Consider the following 20492-nt stretch of genomic DNA (forward strand, 5'->3'; position numbering starts at 1 on the left):
AGAGAGAGAAGCAGAGACAGAGACAGAGCTTGAGCAGGGGAGGGGCAGAAAGAGAGGGAGACACAGAATCCGAAGCAGGCTCCAGGGTCTGGGCTGTTAGTACAGAGCACAACGCAGGGCTTAAATTCACAAACTGCGAGATCATGACCTGAGCTGAAGCCAGATGCATAACTGACTGAGCCACCCAGGTGCCCCTTCTTTATTAGACTTTCTTAAAACCTGCAGAATGATCATGAGATTGCAAAGGCTTTGCTGCAATTGCTGGAGAAAAACGGGTGGGACTCCATACTACCAGGAAACATCTGAGCCAATCAGTATGTTTCTTAAGTTGACATGTTAAACCTTGAAAGACTCGTCTTGGGAACAGTCAAGGCATGAAACAGAAGTCTGAAGAGAAACAAAGGTTAAGGAGCTGGCTCTAAGGTCAAGACACCTCTGTCTTCCTCCTTTATTTGTTCATTTTGTAATAAGCCCAGGGCTGGGCGAGAAGTGAGGCAAAGAATGACACAGTCCCCGCTCTTGACAATCTCTGCCCTAGCTGAGCAAGGCAACCAGACAACTACATTGGAGGGTGACACGCCGTCTATTAGAATTATGAGCAGAGCAGTAAGGAAGTTTCAAGGAAAGGCTGGTAAGTGTCAGGCAGGAAGACAGAATGTGCTGGGAAAATAAAGCTATTATGACTCGTTTTTGTCCCGTTATGGCTCGTGGAAGGATTCAAAGCAGTGAAAATGATGGGGACATGGGGAGGGACTACACTCGCACAGTTTATTATCAAGACTCATATGTCCGGGAAGTAACACAGGTATTTGCGTATAGAAATACGCATCATACTCTACATACTACACTGATTGGGCCAGCTGTATAAACCTCTGTCTGTATCTGCTTACAAAGTTTAATTAATTTTGAGAACTGAAACATGCCTCAGATGAAATAAGAAAAAATTAAAATTAAGCTGTAAGATGCTCAGGTATATAGTCAACCCTTTTACTGCCTTTAAGAGTTGTTTCATTCAATAGGTCTTCTTTTTAATATGCACTGCACTATGTAATACTGCACACAGGAAGATGACAGTGGACTTTTATACAGCACAAGTCTGATCATGTCACTCTTCGCTCAATCCCTTTATCGGTTTTGAAGTTTCTAGACTGGGTGATAGTGTCCACCCTGAATAATGGCATGCCTAAGGTACGAGGAGTCGTATGTGTGGGAAGGCAGTGGGCTCGTGTGTGGGTATGATGTGACCCCACTCGGTGGCTGCGAGTGAAATACATTGTTATGACCTTGGAAATCAACTTGTTTATGCAAAAATGTAATTCGATTTATACTAATACTTGCCCCCCCAAAATTCCTTTCTATTATTAGAACTCATTTATTCTGGTTCAAAAGAGTTTGCTACATTAAAAAAATATTCTTAAAGAGTTAACTTAGATATAATCTGAACCAAGAGTCAGACAGGAGAAAGCTGTATTTTATCGGAGATCAAATTATATAAACAATGGTAAACCTCTAGGATGAAAATCAAATTACATAGTAAGAAACGGATGCTGCGAATAGATAATTTCCCAATTTGGGACTCCAAAACAGAAGTAAATTGATTTGTGGGAATATCCACTTGCTGCCCTGTGTCGCCTTTCCCAAGTTCGGGCAATCAGAGCCCGTCTTTCCTTAACTGAGGCAAGGTGACTCACTCTGAATTCCACTGAAGCAAAGTTCTCTGCAATCCAGGTCTTTTAACATCCTGGCTCTGCTTTAAAGTAAACACATTCTTGAAAAGTGTTGGTGAAAACGTTAGCATTGCTGAATGAAGGGAAAAGTAAGAAGCGATGGGTTCAGAAAAATACCTAAAAGCAGCATTAGTACTGAAGATTTACTTTCTTTTCAAGTTTTGGCTGTAGGGCGTGAGCATCATTTAAATAGAATAAATAGAAGTTGGTGAATGCTATAATCCCAGCTTACTGCATTACTGTCTCCCCTTGGGGGTAAATGAAGCCTGTACCTGGGGACTCGAATTGACAGTTACTACTGCCATATGGCTGGAGGGCACAGTCTCATAGCTTCAAGGAAATGGGTACAAAGAGTCACAAACAACGGTGAGCCACTAGATGCCATTTGCCACTTAGAACCTGGCTCTCTTATTGGCTGGTAACTTAAGTAAGAAAAATTTTAAACTACGATTGAAGACCTTTAGGTATATATTCAACCCCTGCAAATCCACTGTGATTAAATCACAGTGTACTAGAGCACCATCAAGAAACTAATACTTGAAACAAAAAAAATATTAGGTTTTGGAGGAAGTCGCTTTATCTAGATTGGAAATCAATACTGCTCTAGTTAATAATATACTGTGGTTTTACTCTTACTAAATATTCGTACAGTCCTGGTTATGTTCGAATTAAAATGGCATCATCATCATCTGATGAAAAGGTTGCAATGATGGTTAGATATCTCACTGTCATTTCGGGGGGAACAACCAATCACTGGCCAAAATTTAGACACAATTCATTTATTTTTCAAATGGGGCTGAGCTAGTGTGATTCAGAATGAACGGACCCTCCAAGCACGTGAACAATCAGGATGTGTAGCAGAGCTGGCCGAGGCATCAATGCCCGAGCCTTCATTTGTTAAAAGCACCCACACCAATTGTGTTCGATTTGTACTGCGATCCAAACACAAGATCTACTTGTAAAATCACGGAGTCGACTTATGATATAAGATACATTTTGTTGTAAGGACATGAGTAAGGGGTTGAATTGTGCCCCTCTAAAACTCACACCATGAAGTCCTTCCTACTTTTCAGGAACAAAGAATGTGACCTTGTTTGGATAAAGGTGTGCTGATATAATTAGTGAGAATGAGGTCATCCTGGAAAAGGGTGGGCCCTAGTGCAGTAAGAATATGGTCCTTATAAAACTGGGGAGATTTGAACATGGACTCACACAAGGGTGATGCCTTATGAATAATACACAGGCAGAGATGAGGGTGACGCTTCTACAGGCCAAGGTATACCAAAGACTGCCACCAGAAATTGTCAAGGACGGTGGGCCACCAGAACCTAGGGGAGAGGCAGGCACGGGGAATGAGGTCTGGACACCTTCGTCCACATGTCTGTTTCCAGAACAGAAAGGGAATACACTTCTGTAGCTGAGGCCACTCGGTGTGCGGTACTTTGTGATGACAGCGCTAGCAGACTAATATATGAGAATAGGACCAAAATACAACAACTTGCACGCTGCTCTCTGAAGCAGTCGACCCATTCCGAGCGTATGGGAATAACGTCAAGTACCTTACATTGAATTAATGATAGTTTTTTTCCCAAAGTATCAGAGGAAATGCCGAATGAGATTTAGGAAGGGCTATTTCAGGATTTAGAGCTTGGCAATGGACATGGGCTGCATATTGTAGCGAACTAGAAGAACAGAATCCCTGACGTCCAAAAGACTTCCTCGAATCCACATGACAAGAGAAAAGAAAGGGACAAGATCAGGGATTCGGGAAAAGAAAAGTTGAGCAGACTGGACTGACAGAGCACTTGAGAGGAGCAAAGCACGCACAGATTCACCAAATGTGAGAAGGACACCAGCGCAAAAGGCAGGTGTTTTGGAATGCCCAGCAATCAGGTGGGAGGAAAGAAAATGAAGAGATGGACAGAAATCAATGAAAATTGTCAACACTGAACATGAGCACATAAAACATAGAGCCTTCATTTGGCCCACTTTTGTTGAAGGCCATACGTCACATGAGAAAAAAGAAAACACATTTAGGAAATATTATCAAAGAATACCTAAGAGGGGGGGGCGCCTGGGTGGCTTAGTCGGTTAAGCGTCCGACTTTCGCTTAGGTCATGATCTCGCGGTTTGTGGGTTCGAGCCCCGCGTCGGGCTCTGTGCTGACTGCCAGCTCAGAGCCTGGAGCCTGTTTCAGTCTGTGACTCCCTCTCTCTCTGACCCTCCCCTGCTCATGCTGTCTCTCTCTCTCTCTCCTAGAAATAAATAAAACATTTAAAAAAAAAATACATAAGAGGGGTGCCTGGGTGGCTCAGTCGGTTAAGTGTCCGACTTCGGCTCAGGCCATGATCTCATGGTTTGTGGGTTTCGAGCTCTGTGTCGGGCTCTGTGCTGACAGCTCAGAGCCTAGAGCCTGTCTTCAGATTCTGTGTGTCTCTCTCTCTCTGATCCTCCCTTGCTCACGCTGTCTCTCTCTCTCAAAAATCAATCAAAGACCTTAAAAATATTTTAAAAATACAGAAGAAATAGATAAGATATAATCTGAAAGTAAATGGTACTTAGTACATTGGACACGTGTGTGTGCGCATGATATATAAGTACAGTATTCACATCTATACACCTTTAAACATCTTAACAACAGCTAAATCCGCCCAGGAGACCAGGGGATCGGACCTGAATTACAAACTAAACAGCAATAACTTAACAACCAGAATGAATAAAGAAACTTTCCTCAGAGTTTACAAAAGAGATTTAAGTACTGAAAATTCCTTGTGTTCAACTTTTTAAACCTAAGTATTCATTTTTAAGAACTGCACTTAAATATTTAATATATTACAATTAATTACTATATAAACTTGAATATTTCTGTGCATATTCTGTACTATTCCCACTTTGTATTAATCCTTTTTAAAAAATTTATTTCTGAGAGACAGAGAGAGATAGCGTGAGCAGGAGAGGGGCAGAGAGAGAAGGAGACACAGAATCTGGAACAGGCTCCAGGCTCTGAGCTGTCAGCACAGAGCCCGACATGGGGCTCAAACCCACGAACTGTGAGATCATGACCTGAGCCGAAGTCGGACACTTAACCGACTGAGCCACCCAGGCGCCCCCCGCCCCACTTTCATTAAGGAATATAAACACTTCACCCAAAAGCTACTGTCAATGGGGGAAAGTGAACAGTTACTCCTCCTGTCTGTGCAAGGACAGTACGCCGGATAAATATAGCAAGTCTCCATAACGAAGTGGAGATTTAAAAGACAAAAATAGTACATAAACAGCAAAGTATGACTAAATAAAAGTATGTTCTCCCAGATGACTCCAACGCCAAACCCAAACTACGATGGGGGAAAAGAAGGCTTCGTTAGTGGCAGGAGAACCTCAGTCTCCTCGTCGTTACTCCGCTTCTGCGAAGCATTATTATTAATAAGAGCACATGGAATACTCCTGAGATGAACAGAGTCTATCTGTAATTTGAAACAAACGCTTTTCTTTCAATAATTATACATATTCAAAAGCCACTTATGAATCTTAGGCTTATGTTTTTAGTACTAGTATAGAGTTAATGTTCCTGGAACTAGACAGAAGGGCTCAGAAACTAGTACGCCTGTTTCCACGGTAACGGGCGGCTCTGCCAAAGAGAGATCAGTTCACACATTCCCCTCAACCCGGCGATCGCAGGGGAGAAAGGCGCCCTGCACTTGGGGTTTTCAGGGTCACGGTCAACTATGACTTTTGCTAGGATATTCATTTTTCAGTGTGTCAATGACCATCGGCAGGAGCTGTGAGGGAGGGACGGCGGTGACAAAGGCGCCCACAGATTTCACTTTAATTCGCGCTGTGGGGCACAGACACCTGGCTCTAGGAGTCTGACGCGGAGTCCTCACGGAGGGGGGGCTGTGCCCAACACGGGCCACACCCTTCATGTACCTGAAGCACAGGGCGGCCACTGTCCAGCAGGGACCACGTGAGCACAGCCAGACAACCGACCGTGGGGCCATCAGAAGGATCAGGCGGCAAGCGTGGTCTCCAAAGCCACGGAAGACAAATGCAGTCAGTAGGCGCCCCACAAGCCGGAAACGAGCAACCCCAGCTTCCTCAGTAAGGGCGCCTTCCTTAGAGATATTTTTTCTAAAGGACATGTTCTCATTATGCTTTGCTTCAAATGTAATTCCGGGAAGAGAGTGAGGCAGGAAAATGTCCTCTTTTGTCTTACGATGTTCGCCTTCTGGAGCGGCATTAACTTCTGGCCCATGACAGAGGTCGTATGGTCACAGGTTGACTCGAACGGGTGACAGCAAGGCCACATCTACAATGCACGGCTGCCCCCAAGCAGAGTGGCCGCACAAGGATGGCACTTGCGTGCGTCGGTTTTCTCCCCTGTACCAAGGGCGTGTTGTGAGGTTAAAGCGGGAAAATCCAGGTAAATGCTTAACATGGGGCCAAGAGCATAGCCAGCATCCAACAAATGTCGGCTGCTATATATATATAATTACCGCTGATGCTACGAGTATTGTTAATAGTAAAACTGAGGCAGGGTCTCTTGCGAGGCCTTGGGAAAAACTCTGGTCAATCTTATAAATGAGGAGATGAAAACAGAGAGATTCTCAAAGGAACTCTCCAGAAGCATATACAGATACCTTAGCCTTTATTCTGAATAAAACTAATTAACTGAAGGTCTTCTCCTGAATCTTGCTAAGGTAACGACACATTTGGGGAGAAGCACAGAAATCGTATTTCAAAAGTGTAAAGAATAAAATGTTCTAGAAGATGCTCTAATGGCAAAAGTGTGTTTTTAAAGTAGCAGTTACTTTTGGTAGTATTTTACTTCTATGAAACACCTTCTTCTAAAAGATGACCACCTGATTGAAAAATAAAGAAGAGCTATGTGAACTTTTAATATGAATAACCAGCTTAGAAGTAAACCTTATTAATGCACACCCATATTATATCTATTTCTCAAATTAATCTGTGTCAGATCATTACAATGTTAGGATGGTTATGGCTTTCTCCCGCCCAGTGAAGGTGTTGTCAAACTGCCATAATCATTTTTGTCTTTGTTTCAGTCATAACCTATTCATCATGCCAAATAGAATAATAACTGCAAAGCAGAACCATGGATGTTAATCGGAAAAAAATGACCAGAGAAAGAAAAGAAATGTACTTTGGGCTGTAAAGTACTGTCTTTGGACTCAGCTTTTATTCTAGGTTTTTTTTTTTTTTTTTTTTTTTTTTGTGGAAAGTAGAACTCCTAAAACTATGGCACCCACAAATAGACCAAACCGTGAAACTAAATTACTGGGAATTTAAGGCACAGTGTTTTAAGCACTACCCTGAGGGAAACAGCGGTCAAATAGAATCAGTGAACATCGAAACCGATCCCCACTGCAAATGATCAGGTTGACAGAGATCTGGAACATTCTCAGAACCGTAGAGATTATAGCTTAGCCACAGATGACCTTCGCGGGATGAAATACTTTATGATCATCATCCCCTGAAGTTCACCGATTCACGTGGATGATGCACAAAGGCAGCAACTGATAGACAGTATTAGGATCCCAGAGCTGATGTGAAATAAAACCACTCATCTCTAAAGGTTTTATTTTAGCTTCTCCCTGCCCTTTGTTGGGCCAGTCGATTGTCATCCTAAAACTTCAACGCTTTAACTGCAGCATTTTCACTACTGCGAAAGGAATATTCATGGCACTGGCTCTGATCCTGTCAAAGGCAGTATTTATGTACCTGGAATATAAAACTGTTGTAACAGGGGGAAATGTCGCAGATTTACAAGGGATCAAATTTACAAGGTAGCAAGTTGAGGTGCCTGGGTTTCATCTTGTAAACCCTCTGATCAGAAAGGTAGCATGAAAAGCAGAAAAATCTGTCCTTGATGGTTTTCAGATAAAATATCACTTCCCCTTGGAACGTGGTCATAACTCTTGTTCCTCGTCACATTTAGGATAAGGCTGCACCAAACACCAGGCATAACTTGGAAGCAATGTTCAGTGTTCTTGGGACAGTCACATAAATTCTCATGCGTGCAATCAATGGGCAATCACGGCTTTCTAGAGTTTGGAAAATGGGGACCATACAATTCGGTTTATTAAACCAAGTGTTCATGGGGCACCTGGGTAGCTCAGTCGGTTAAGCGTCTGACTTTGGCTCAGGTCATGATCTCGAGGTTCGTGAGTTTGAGCCCCGCATCAGGCTCTGCGCTGACGACTCAGAGCCTGGAGCCTGCTTCTGATGCTGTGTCTCCCTCTCTCTCGGTCCCACCCTCGCTCACACTCTGTCTCTTTCTCACTCTCTCAAAAATAAACAAACATTAAAACAAACAAACAAAACAACCACTAAGTGTTCATTGCATCCCATAAAAGGAAACATACACAGTCTCCCTACTGAAGGATACAGACAGTGGATTATGGAAAGAAAAAGGAGCGTTTTGTTGACTTCAGAACTTAACTACAGAAGATGGGGAATCTTGTCTGGAAATGTCATTTTATTATCGGAGTTCTAAACTGGATGTGTGACTTGAAAACATTTTGGCCTTGAGACAACTGGAAATTCATCAACTCAGTAAAACAACGAAGCCAGCTATGAAGTGACTGGGTAATTCAGGAAATTACACTGTTACACACAAACTCACTGAATATATGTTTGCACATAGCAACATCAGATTTAATGGAAAAACCAAAAGGTGTGATTATCCTTTAAAATTAATTATGAAATTACTTCTCATCCTAGCATACTCTAACGGGTATAAAATAAGTAATATTTTTAATTTATTATGTTTATTTATTTTTGAGAGACAGTAGTTTTGAGTGTGAGCAGGGGAGGGGCAGAGAGAGATGGAGACACAGAACCTGAAGCAGGCTCTGGGCTCTGAGCTGTCAGCACAGAACCCGACACAGAGCTCGAACCCATGAACTGTGAGATCAAGATTTGAGCCAAAGTCAGCCACCCAACCGACTGAGTCCCCCAAGTGCTCTATAAGTAAATTGTTAATATTCTGGGCACTGCTCAAAATATATACTATAATGAAATTTATTTTTTTCATTTATTTCACCTTAACAAACATTTATTGGGCCTCTCTCACGAGCCAGGTGCCATTCTAACCATGAGGGATACAAAACTGACTGATACCTGGGCTTTGTCACTGAGGAGACCAGATTAGAGAGGGAAAGAGACACTACTGGAATTGAAAGATCTGATCTCAGTGCAGAAATAAAGTATGTAAGAGCTGTGAAACCACGCAAGAGGAGCACGTGGGGATAAATCACAGAGCCAATGCCAGCGAAGCCTTCCCGGAAGAAATGACGTCTGAGCAGACTCTTAAAGCTGAGTGTCAGGCCAGGAACAGTCTCAACCCAAGGCCAAGAGCATTAAGAACCTGGTATTCACAGACGCTGTGAGTCCTTTCATGATCCTACAGGGAAACCCTGTGTGTGTGCTGGGGGTGGGGAGGAAGACGCACAGCAGAGGTAACCAGACCATCATGGGGAATCTTTTATCCGCAGCGAAGGGGCCTGAACCTGACCTTGTAAGTAACGGGAGCCAGCGAACAGTGGTGAGCAGGGAGCGATCGGGCATTTGAAATCACCTGTACCCTCTGGAGTATGCAGGTAGGTCTGGGCAGGCGAGGAAAACAGCATAACTTCAGAGAAGGTAGGACCAGGGCTTGGATGAGGGATGTGGCATCGAGTGAGATATTGGGGAGTCTTTCTCCTGGGGAGCCCCGTTGGCCTAACCCAATAGAAACATGGTTGAAAGGCTGTAAATTAATTTAATAAGCCAAATCATACTTTCCCACTGACAACTTACGCATGTTTATATTGATTTCATTGATTTTTAAGTTGGCCCTGGGCCCTAAAGGGTAGAGCTTAGAATGTAGTAAGAACCTGGGCATTCGTGAGTCTTCAAAGCATTTTTGCAGCTGCAGAAGTCGTCTCTAAAGTGAAGGCTGTGTGGAACAACGGGGTGTAAACCAGATAGATACAACGGTGGTTTTGGCTGAGGCAGAGCCTCACATCTCAATGCTGCACCAGCCTGGGAACCTCTGTACTCCAGGGAACGGTACTGAACACCATGGACAAGGTTCAATTCATTCATTCTACTGATGAGCAAATGAGTCCCCCTCAGCAGAGGTCTTGTTTCAGAGTTGGGATGTAGAAGGAGACACACTGGTTCCCAGGCTGGCTTTTCCAGTCATAAGCCATGTTGCTTTGAGACATCACTTTCCTTCTGTGCTTCTGTTGCTCATCTATAAAGGTGAGGGGACAGTGCCCCCCACTCCTCAAAGCATAAGTGCTTTGTAAAATGTGTTAAGTCTATGGGGAAAAAAAAAAAAGCAAAGCCCAATGACTGGAATCCCAGGGAGATCCACCCAAGCCTCCTCCCCTTCAGGATAAGGATGGAGGTGATGGAGAGCATGGGTCTCTTTGAGGCCACGACATAATAAACAGCCTGGAGTGGCACTCTTGTTGGCATCTATGGAAGTGTTTTTGTTCAGAGAATCCTTCAGGAAATCTAATCTGCCCAAAGAGTATGGTTTCTAAATAGGAAGAAAACATTCAGCTCCAAAGTGTGACATCTGGCACATGAACCATTATTCTTGACACACGCTGGCAAGGTGTAAGAGAAGGCTGCACCTGCAGCCAGACATGGGCTTGTCTCTTGGTCCCCGATCACCTGCTCTGTTCCAACAACTACCTGTGATGAGAATTCAGGGAGTTGATGCGTCAAGGCTTCCCCCTGACCGGCCCCTGAAAACTGCCTAGGAAATGCGGTCAAACACCAGTTCGACAGCCTTCTGCTCGTGCCCCGTATTTGTCCATTAACATCCCACTGTCTTCACTGGGAAACATACCAGCATTACCACGGACTGTGGGAGCATCACTATCTGTTACTGACCAGTGAGCAGACCAGAAATCAGAGAGGGCAGTTCGTAAAGTATTTTACACAGCAATAATGCGTGGGTTTAAAACAGAGCTAGCATTCTCAACATAATGTCCCAAGAAGTGCACACGGTGATCTTACTTATGTATGAGATGAAGTGCCAATGACATGGCTACTTATTACTTTAAAATATAAGAACGTTTCAGGGGCACCTGGGTGGCTCAGTTGGTTAAGCGTCCGACTTCGACTCAGGTCAGGATCTCGCGGTCTGTGAGTTCGAGCCCCTTGTCAGGCTCTGTGCTGACAACTCATAGCCTGAAGCCTGCTTCGGATTCTGTGTCTCCCTCTCTGTCTGCCCCTCCCCGACTCATGCTCTGTCTCTCTCAAAAATAAATAAACATTAAAAAAATTAAAAAAAAAAAAAAAGAACATTTCAGCCAGCATTTCAAAACCAGGTTTCAATAGTCATAAAACATGAGATCGATTGGATGTAAATGTCTAATAATCCTAAGGTGCTCTGAAATACAATTGTTACATTTAAGATTAATGCATGATGTCAAGTGTCATTCGTACAATGAGAAACCCACAAATGCTGCAGATTTGGCATAAAGTGTCTTCAAGTAATCACTTGCTGTTTCCTAGGGAGACTTAAAGTCACATATTCATACTGTATTTCTTAATTGCACTTTAGCAACTCTTAATCAAAAGCTCAGTGGCCAAAGGATGGTAAAGATGAGAGATGCTCTTATAGGCTCCAAGTGAGGCCATCTGCTTTGGTCTGGCATTCCCAGAGACTGGCTGAGGACAGCTGGAGAGCCAGTTACGAAGGCGTGAGCCCTGTACATGGCTGGCAAACAGCAAGGTAGTTGGCAATTCCTCATCTGCAAACGGGCAGCATCAAGGAATGCAGCAGGAATCGGCTACGCGAAAGCTCAATGCAGCACGTTACATAACAGGGACAAGTTCTGGGGAAGGTTCAAAGTGGAGAAACGCACATCAGTGGGGGAGAGGGAATGAACACAGTCTTCAAATGCCTCATGAATAAATATTCCAGGTGTATTCCGAGCTAGTTTATTACATTCTCTAAAAACTCCCAATGTATAAAACCTTTCCAGGCCCAACTTGAACAAACGCACGTGTCTTTCCAGTCCGCAACAAGCCAATGGTCAAAATCTTAAATCAATGAGGGTATTGGCTTTCTAAGATCTCCTCATTGATTAAACTGTATGAAGAAAAGAAGAGAGGGGATTCTTAAAGGTATAGCATGAAATGAACTACAAATAGAACCAGGAGAGGAAAAGTAAACGAAACCCTGCCTTCTCCCTAATTTTTGCTGCCTGCTGTCAGCGTTCTAGAACAAGGACACGGTCACGTATCAAGACCAACCCCGGCTCAGCAGGGATGACCATGTTGACAAGACTCCATCCTTAGGATCTAAGGCTACTGGGTGGGGATATTTGCCATGATTCCAACAATGAGGTATTTTTAAACCCCACTGGTGCCTCAGTGGAACCTCTTGGGAAGTAATCCACATTAACACATGGAAAGAACAGCTTCACAGTCCCGTCTCTACCTGGGAAAGACGAAGAGTGGTCGAGTAGAAGAGGTGTTTAGCTCTTCAGTGCTTTTTAAAAAATGAGATTCAAGTCCACTGCTAAGTGGATGGAAAGCAAGCATGAGAATCTTATAAAACCACTTAAAGTCTGAAACTCTGACCGTATGAATGGGTCAACTGCCTTTAAAATGATGCTTGAAAACAGTATGTTAGTCTGTTAACTGGGGTACGTACTATCAATACATTGCACCTCCTCCTTTGTGCCTCCGCTATATGAGATGAATGTCAGCCAGCAAGGTCTAGGTCACAAGCGCACCTCTCAGGAAAGATAGCTGTGAGGTTTCAGAAGACACAGAGAACAGACCCTTGGCATTCACAGACTATTCTATGATCTATGAGACTAGACCACAGGTTCGAATACGCAGTTCAGTAGTTCTGGAATCTTTCACAGGTCGTGGATCTGAGCTACCCACAATTTAGCCATTCTCTTCTTGCATGTAATCAGGGCTTCCGTTCTGCCTAAAATCCATCATCTCTTTGATCTTTTCACATTTTCTTTACAACCGGCCCCCAGATGAGCAACCGACACTCTTCTCAAAATTGCTTTTCGAACATAAAGATTTTATCCCTTCACAAGAAAGATTGAGAATGTCCATGTGCCAAGGGTGGGGAAGGTTTCTTATACCCACTAAGTCCCCAGGTGCACTAGGCAATGGATTCTTTTTTTTTTTTAAAGAAAAGGGTGAATGGATTAACACACAGGCAGAACGCAAAACTGGAATGAGTGAAAACAGCAGGCACTGCTGTGCTCCCTCCTTATTTTTCATCAGCGCTGATGTACGTCTTTTGAGGTGGTACCTCCCCCAAATTGCAAGTTAAGGCAATTATTGAACTTGGGGCCAAGCACAAACAATTGAGCTTTTGAATGTTGAACCTGTGAGTCCCTAGGGAACACAGACTTTGCGTTAAAGAACAGAACTGTATCTAAACTAAATTTTGTAAACAAAACCCTATTTAAATGCAGAAGAGGTGTCCAGATTGAAAGAGGCTTTTGATAAAGCTAATTATGCCTTGATTGCTCCCGAGTTTGACTGGCTTACAGTTTAAGTTCAAGTTCTTACCATAATGTTCAACTATACAACTCACTACAAATAACTCATCTTTTCCTTTCTTTTTTCTGACTTCTTTTTCTCCTTCCTTTTCCTACATGTAGACTGTGTCTTTGTCTTTCGGTGAAGTGATGTCATGGGTCCCATTAAGCACTCTTGCTGTCATGTCTTGTGTCTGCAGAGCATGCAGGCACTTTGTGCCGAATCTACAACATTCTCAGGTTTCTCATTGTGTGAATGACACTTGATATCATGCATTAATCTTAAATACGACAACTGTATTTCAAAGCACCTTATGATTATTAGACATTTACATCCAATCGATCTCATGTTTTATGAGGGTTGAAACCTGGTTTCAGTGTGTAAAAAGGCAGATGAGAGACCTACAGTGACTTTCCTTGATATGCAGAGAAAGCCCTTGAGTCCTGTTCAAGTCCACCAACTATTCTCGATCCTCTATATAGAGTTTGCTAGATTCTGTGCTGGATTCTAAGACACAGAGCTCAAACAGAATTCCTGCCCTCCAACTGCTTATACAATCTACTAGCAAGAAACAGAGGGAACTAGAGTGTGACATAAATCAGGTAACTGTAAGTACACCATGTGTACTCCAAGACTGAAGAAAGTACATGACACACAGTCATGATCATAAGGGACTATGAGTACTTGAAATGTAAACTGTGAAATAATGAAGAATTTAGGAAAGAGCAACGTCTTCACGCAGGACAGGAAAGTTGAACTGCACCTCATAAATTGGGGTGGGGGGGTTCTGACTGAGTTTCTACTTGTGCTTCTTGCTGCCAGTAGGTCTGTGTTACCTTCCAGAAGAGATGCTATATTTTCCTCTCGACTGTGTTTTCTTTAAGTCAGCTTAGATGTCACTCTATTATGGGCATTTAATCACTGACAATGGCTTTCCAATCTGTGCTGTTGAACGAAACTGTGATTTTCATGAAGGGCTTCCGGCATGGATAAATGACTTTATCCCTCTTCAGGAAGTTCATCAGTCCACGGAACTGTACTGATAGCTGCAGGATGTCCCAAAGTCTTCTCTAAGATTTCAGCCCTGCCTGCCCATGTCCCCTCAGGGAAGGTGCCAGATGGATGCCCGTGGTGGCTCGTACACCACCACTGAGAGCCTGCGTTCTTTACAGTAAGAGAAAATTGTTAAATAAACTTACCATATAATTTAAGAATCCTCCAAGTGCTTACAGAAAAGAATACTTTGGAGACTACTTGTAAACGTACATGGTGTGTACTAAATCGTGAAGAAATCTGTTGAATGAATGAATGAATCAATGAATCAATGGGAGAAATTCTTGAATTTTGCTTAAAAAAAGCATTTTTTAAAGGAAAATGTAACTTTTGAAATGGGTTTCAATGGAGCTCCTCGACTCCGAGAATGAGGGGCTGATAAGGAATTGGGGGGAAGAAGAAGCAGACGAGTTCTGATGAGCCCCGTATGTAGGGAACATGAGAAGAGTAATAGATACTGACTGCGATCCGCAGTGTGGGGAGGCCAGCCACGAGGCAGCTTTAGCTGCACAGCTCTGGACTTTAAATCTGATCTGTGGGTACCTGGGGGAAAAGAGCGTTTGGGAGCAGGGAAGAAAGAAGATGAAAAGAGTGCTGGCACAAACATTTTCTGCTCGTGAAATGGACGGGTCTGACGGCAGAGACCAGAGGCAGGCTGACTGAGGTAGTGAGGCTAAGTCAGTAACAGAGTTGTCGGGTGTTGAAGACAGAGGGATGCTGACGTCTAATGCATGAGGAAAAGCCAGCCAAGCTTGATGCCTCCCTGGGAACGCGTGGTAAAGAGCCAGCAGCGACTCAATGGGGCTTCTTTCCAAGCAACTTTCTTCCATTGACGGTCGGGGCAAAAACCGTATGTCTTTGTCTGAGGATGATGCCGAGCTGGGCTCAGCTTTACATGTGTCCTCTAGACTTAGAGCTACGAGACCCAAGTAAAAGCAAGAGATAAATTTGAAGATGATGACAGAGCAGTGCTATGTGAAGCTATGGGAGGAGGTATGTCCAAACGCTATCCATAGGCCACGTGCAGAGGCCAGCTTTATCCTAGGTGTCTTAGTCTGTTAAGGATGCTACAACAAATAGGCCACACACTGGGTGGCTTGTAAGCAATAAGCATTTCTTTCTCAGAGTTCTGCAGTCTAGACGTCCAAGTTCAAGGTGCCAGCATGGTTAGTCCTGGTGAAGGCCCTCTTCTGGGCTGCAGGCTTCTTACTGTGTCCTCGTATGGTGGAAAGGGCAAAGGATGTCCCTGGAGCCTCTTACCAAGGTACGCTCCCATCACGAGAGCTCTACTCTCATGCCCTAAGAAACTCCCAAAGGCCCCGCCTTCTACTACCATCACATGGGCAGTAGGATTTCAACACATGAACGGGGTGGAGGACACATTCAGACCTCAGCACTAGGCTCTGGCAGAGAGAGACCAGTGTGGAGAGGACACACGTCCCCTGGTCCCGAGGAACCTCCATCTCTGAACCCTGCACTGTCAGAATGTGTGAACGCTTTTCTCAGTCCACACCAGATGATGGAGCAGAAACTCAACAGATTGGAGAATAAAAAGTGAAGGACTTGAGAGTCCGGCTTTTTACTTGACACAGATGCAATCGCTCCGTATGTATCCCCTGCTCTCTAATGGGTGTTTTGTTACAGCCCCTTTCTCTCATTTCTTTACCTTTCAGTCCCATCTCTTCTCTAACTGAAGATTGCCCATGGTTTCCAGGGGGTGGTTCTAACATTCCACAAGATATCCATGTTCTCTTGTGACTTTCCCGTTCCACTTTCCCACTGTCCAAGTACCCTCAACTATCTTGCCCATTCCACTTATGACACAAGCATTATAAATAAATCAACAGGTATGGAAAGTCTAGTAAGGCGGTGAAATAAGAGCTTGGGGTAGACTTGGGATTTTATACCCAGTGCATCTTATCACATGGCTGCCCTTTGTTAGGAACTTTTAACCTCTTCAGTTCTTATATCCTCCTCCACCCAATGAAGATTCTAATCTTGCAGGGCAAGTGTATAGACTGCAGATAAGGCACAGGATGCTGACAGCACGGGCCTCCTGGGTGTGCCTTCCACGGACCACGGGCTTAACTCTTCTTCTGATCTTTGTAGAACACCAATGACTAAGGGCACCTGGGTGGCTCAGTCAGTTAAGCATCTGACTCTTTGGCTCAGGCCCCGATCTTACAGTTTGTGACTTCAAGCCCTGCATCAGGCTCTGTGCTGACCATGTGGAACCTGCTTGGGGTTCTCTCTCTCCCTCTCTCTCAAAATAAATAAATAAGCTTAAACAAAAAAAGAAAAGCAGTGACTACACTGACAATGAACTGTTGTATACTGTAATAGCCACCAATAGTTAACAACAACCTATGTGCACACAGCAACTTACAGAATTTCTTTCATTTGATTAAAAAACAGCATTTCAAATATGCCAAATGACTTAACTGGTACCTTAGCAATTTAAATTGCAATCAGTAGTGGCCTCTTCAATTTCATAACATGTGTTAGATCCTCAAAAACAGAATTATACTTTCTGTGTATAGGACTCTTGTTTTAGAGAGGAGAAGACCCCTATGTCTAACCTCATAGAAGCCTATATGATTTTTGTGACGGAGAATAAAACAAGTAACATCCTAGCTACTTTTTTCCAGAGAAGGCCCTTCCTCTTCCTCTTTTTTTTTTTTTTTTTTTTTTTTTAAAGCAGCAAGCAAGGTCAAAGCTTGGCTCTACTGGGCTGCCCGGTGGGTCTCATTACGGTGACTGGCTTCCCTGGTCCCCGGGGAGACCTTGCTCAAGGTCAGCGAGCCGGCTTCAGGAGAGCCACACCTGACTGTGCCGGCGGAACCTGAACTCTGAGTCATTTGCTTGGCAAAGAGCTGGTCTGGGAAAAGGCAAAAGTCAGAGATGCTGGCGTGAAAGGTGGATGAGTCACGGGCAAGGAACAAATCGTTCGTTATGAGGACCACCTTTAGAAAATGCTAAACTGGAAAAGAAAGCGATGTGGGGAAAACTAACACGTGTTTTTGGTCAGGACCACTTAACACACACGAAAAAAGCACGCAAAGGTTGCTTTGGCTCCTGGCAATTTCTCAGGTACTTAGCACTCGCGCTATGAGAACAAAAATCTGCGCCAGCGACGTTTTAGAAAAGGAAAACTTTCCAGGAGAAACTGACTTATCAGTTACTGAAGTTTGACTCAGATAATAAGAAACTAAAAACAAAGCGAACACTGTAACTGATTTCTTCAAATTGTAATCACGTGGCTAATGCATAGAAACTGGTGTTTATTCTTTCCTGAGGACTTACATATACATTATACAGGAGGTTTCATAGTCTAGGTTGAAAAAACTCAAACGTTTAACCAAGAGAACATTACAAAGTCATTTTATGCCTTTCTTTTCTTTTTTAGTTTCCTTAATTACTTAAGGAACCATGTTTTAAGAAGACACACCTTGCACTCTAAAAACAATGTAATGTTAAAGGCACGTACTGAGTAATAGTCAAAAACATTGACAAATGAGTACCTAGGTCTTCATAAGGTTACTTGTCTGTAATTTAAGAACTCAGAAAGAACAAAGTTTTAATAAATTTTAAATGCAAAAATCACCAAAGACAGTTGAAAGCATTTGGACAGGAAGACAAAAACTATGCTTTTCACAACGATCTTTCAGAGCGCTTTTTAAACAAACGTTTCCATCTTATTTATGGGGAAACTAACATAAAAACAACTGAAATCAACTTGCACACAGGGATCCGACTTAAATAGAGGGCCAAGAATTAGCGTCTCCAACCCAGGTGACATTGCACTAATGAGTCATGTGGTTGAATCCTTTCTAATCTCTCCCAGGCAGGCCCTAGCTAAATAAGGATATTGATAAATATCGACAAACTCAAGATGGTTATGGCTGTGACGGTAATGGACTGTCTTCTCCAGAATCTGTCTGGGAGGGAGAAAGGACGTTCCTCCACTTCTCGCATGCCTCTGCTGTACCAGGCACTCCCACGGCTATGTCTTTGGCCTTCTCCAACCCCCTACTAGCTTGCTGTTATCCTAGTTGGCATGTGGGAAACAGAGGCTCTGAGAAGTCAAGTCCATTCGCAGGGTTAGGAAGCAGTAGAGCTGAGCTTACACTCATGTCTACTTAATCCCTCAGATTTTTCTTGGCTACCAAGGGTGTAAATTCACTGGGAATTACCATCACTCAGATGTGTATGAAAGAGCAGGGGTCTTGGGAATCATAGAAGAGAACAACAGGCCCATTTGTTGGGAAGCCTGCTTTTAGCACATGTCCCAGAAAATCCCTCCCTTGTGGGCACATCGGGATGGGTGGGCTCCTAGAATGAGGCAAGAGTGGAGAACACAGGCCCTGCCAGAGGCATTCCCACTAAATCCTGGGGATTCCACAGCCCTAGACCCAGGGAGGGTGGATGTGGAGTTCCCTCCAGCCAACAGGAGCCTGGGACTTTCATACCAGAATTTCTTACATCCGGGATACGAAGAAAAGGGAATATGGTGATGAGTGATGGATTTCAGGGTGTATCACTGGGGGGCACTGTTGGCTTTTTCTGGAATGCCTCTCCCTCCACAGATGGCAGAATTCCACCGGGCACAGGCTGGTTCTTACCTGTCAGCCTACATTAGACTCTGAAGTTCCTGGAGAGTGGTAACATCTACCCAACAAAGTCATGCATAATGTAGTAATAAACTGCACAATGCATGGCATACTATACAGGCAGCGGCCCAATTCTTATGGATGCTGGAAAACAGGCTTGAGGAAGGCCGTCAATCAAATTGGAGCATGTGGTGACTCGGGAATATGGCGCTGAGGTTAAGACCGTGTTCTCCTGAGGGCTGTTCTTTACCACCTCAAGTCACTGCAGACATCAGTTAACTGGAGAGCTGTCTCTCAACTTCCTAAACATTCTCAGTGTCCTCATTTGGTGATATTGAACTCTCAGCCCCTCTGGAAAAGGGAGGAACTATCTGGACCCTGACCTCTGTTAACCACTTCTTAGGTTCCTTCATGGGAAAATGGGCCTGGTTCCAGGATGTTTCTGGGCTTTCCATCAGCTCCAGAGACCAGGAAGGAATTGTGGGGTGGTGTGGATGTGGAGCAAAATAGCCAGCAGTGCCTTCATGAAGCACGCACACTTCCAAAGCTGTTGGCTATACGCCAACACTTGCCCCGCGCCTTCTCGGTCTGCCCCTTGGCTGGCATTTCGGTTCTGGCCTCTGGACGTGGCCTCCTTTGGGAGGCCAGCCTGCAAAACTCTCTCTCCCCAAATCTCACAGGGCACTTATGGCTGGCTCTACACCATCTGGCCCGTCAGAAAACACCATTTCATTCTCCAACCACAGACAGCGTACTTTTCATTAAAGTACAAAGATGTTCACTTTTTTTTTTAATGTTTTTTTTTTTTTAATTTATTTCTAGGAGAGAGAGAGAGACAGCGTGAGCAGGGGAGGGTCAGAGAGAGAGGGAGTCACAGACTCTGAAACAGGCTCCAGGCTCTGAGCTGGCAGTCAGCACAGAGCTTGACTCGGGGCTCGAACCCACGAACCGCGAGATCATGACCTAAGCGAAAGTCGGACGCTTAACCGACTAAGCCACCCAGGCGCCCCAAAGATGTCCACTTTTTAATATTGGCTTCAAACCCATGGATTGCCGAGGACCTGATCACGGAATATTGGTAAATATAACATGGACTTTGAAAAAACCACAACTACTAAGCAGATACATAGAAGACATACCATGGAAACCCTTGGAAAAGCAAAAGTAAATCATGGTTACTATTACTTTATTCCTGGTAGAGACCTCCGAGATAGGGACTCCTTTTATTTGTTTTTCCTTTTTCTTTTTTTTGGGGGTGCAGCAAAATATCTGCAACCTCAGCCTCTCACCTTCTTTGTCTTAATATAATAATGTCACAGGTTTTCAGGGAGAATCAATGCTCAGAATGGGTCAAAACTAAGCAATGTACTTACTTGAAAGAGGAACGAGTAGTTTACAGATGGCAGGCAGAAGTCACAGGGAATCCTGTCTATCTTAAGCTACTCTCCGCGGCACGTAATATCTGAAAAGAGAGAAAAAACTGCTATTGCTTTTTTATTTGACAGAAATAGGCAGGCTGCTAAATATACATGGCAATGGAAAATGACAGTTCTTTTGAAAATGG

At 43.8% G+C, this 20492-nt stretch overlaps 1 protein-coding gene across 6 annotated transcripts in view; it reads right to left on the minus strand.

Moving 5' to 3' along the window:
- The window catches only part of FAM110B (family with sequence similarity 110 member B), a 152663-nt gene that overhangs the window by 43113 nt on the left and 89058 nt on the right, over positions 1 to 20492 (minus strand). For all 6 annotated transcript variants that reach the window (XM_039254616.1, XM_039254612.1, XM_039254614.1 and 3 more), the window contains one exon: positions 20302 to 20390. The gene's annotated coding sequence lies outside the window, so the exon portion shown is untranslated. The remainder of the gene's footprint in view (positions 1 to 20301; positions 20391 to 20492) is intronic.

This window comes from Hyaena hyaena, unplaced genomic scaffold (assembly GCF_003009895.1).
Source record: "Hyaena hyaena isolate Hyena2069 unplaced genomic scaffold, ASM300989v1 scaffold_495, whole genome shotgun sequence".
NCBI classification, from domain to species: Eukaryota; Metazoa; Chordata; class Mammalia; order Carnivora; family Hyaenidae; genus Hyaena; species Hyaena hyaena.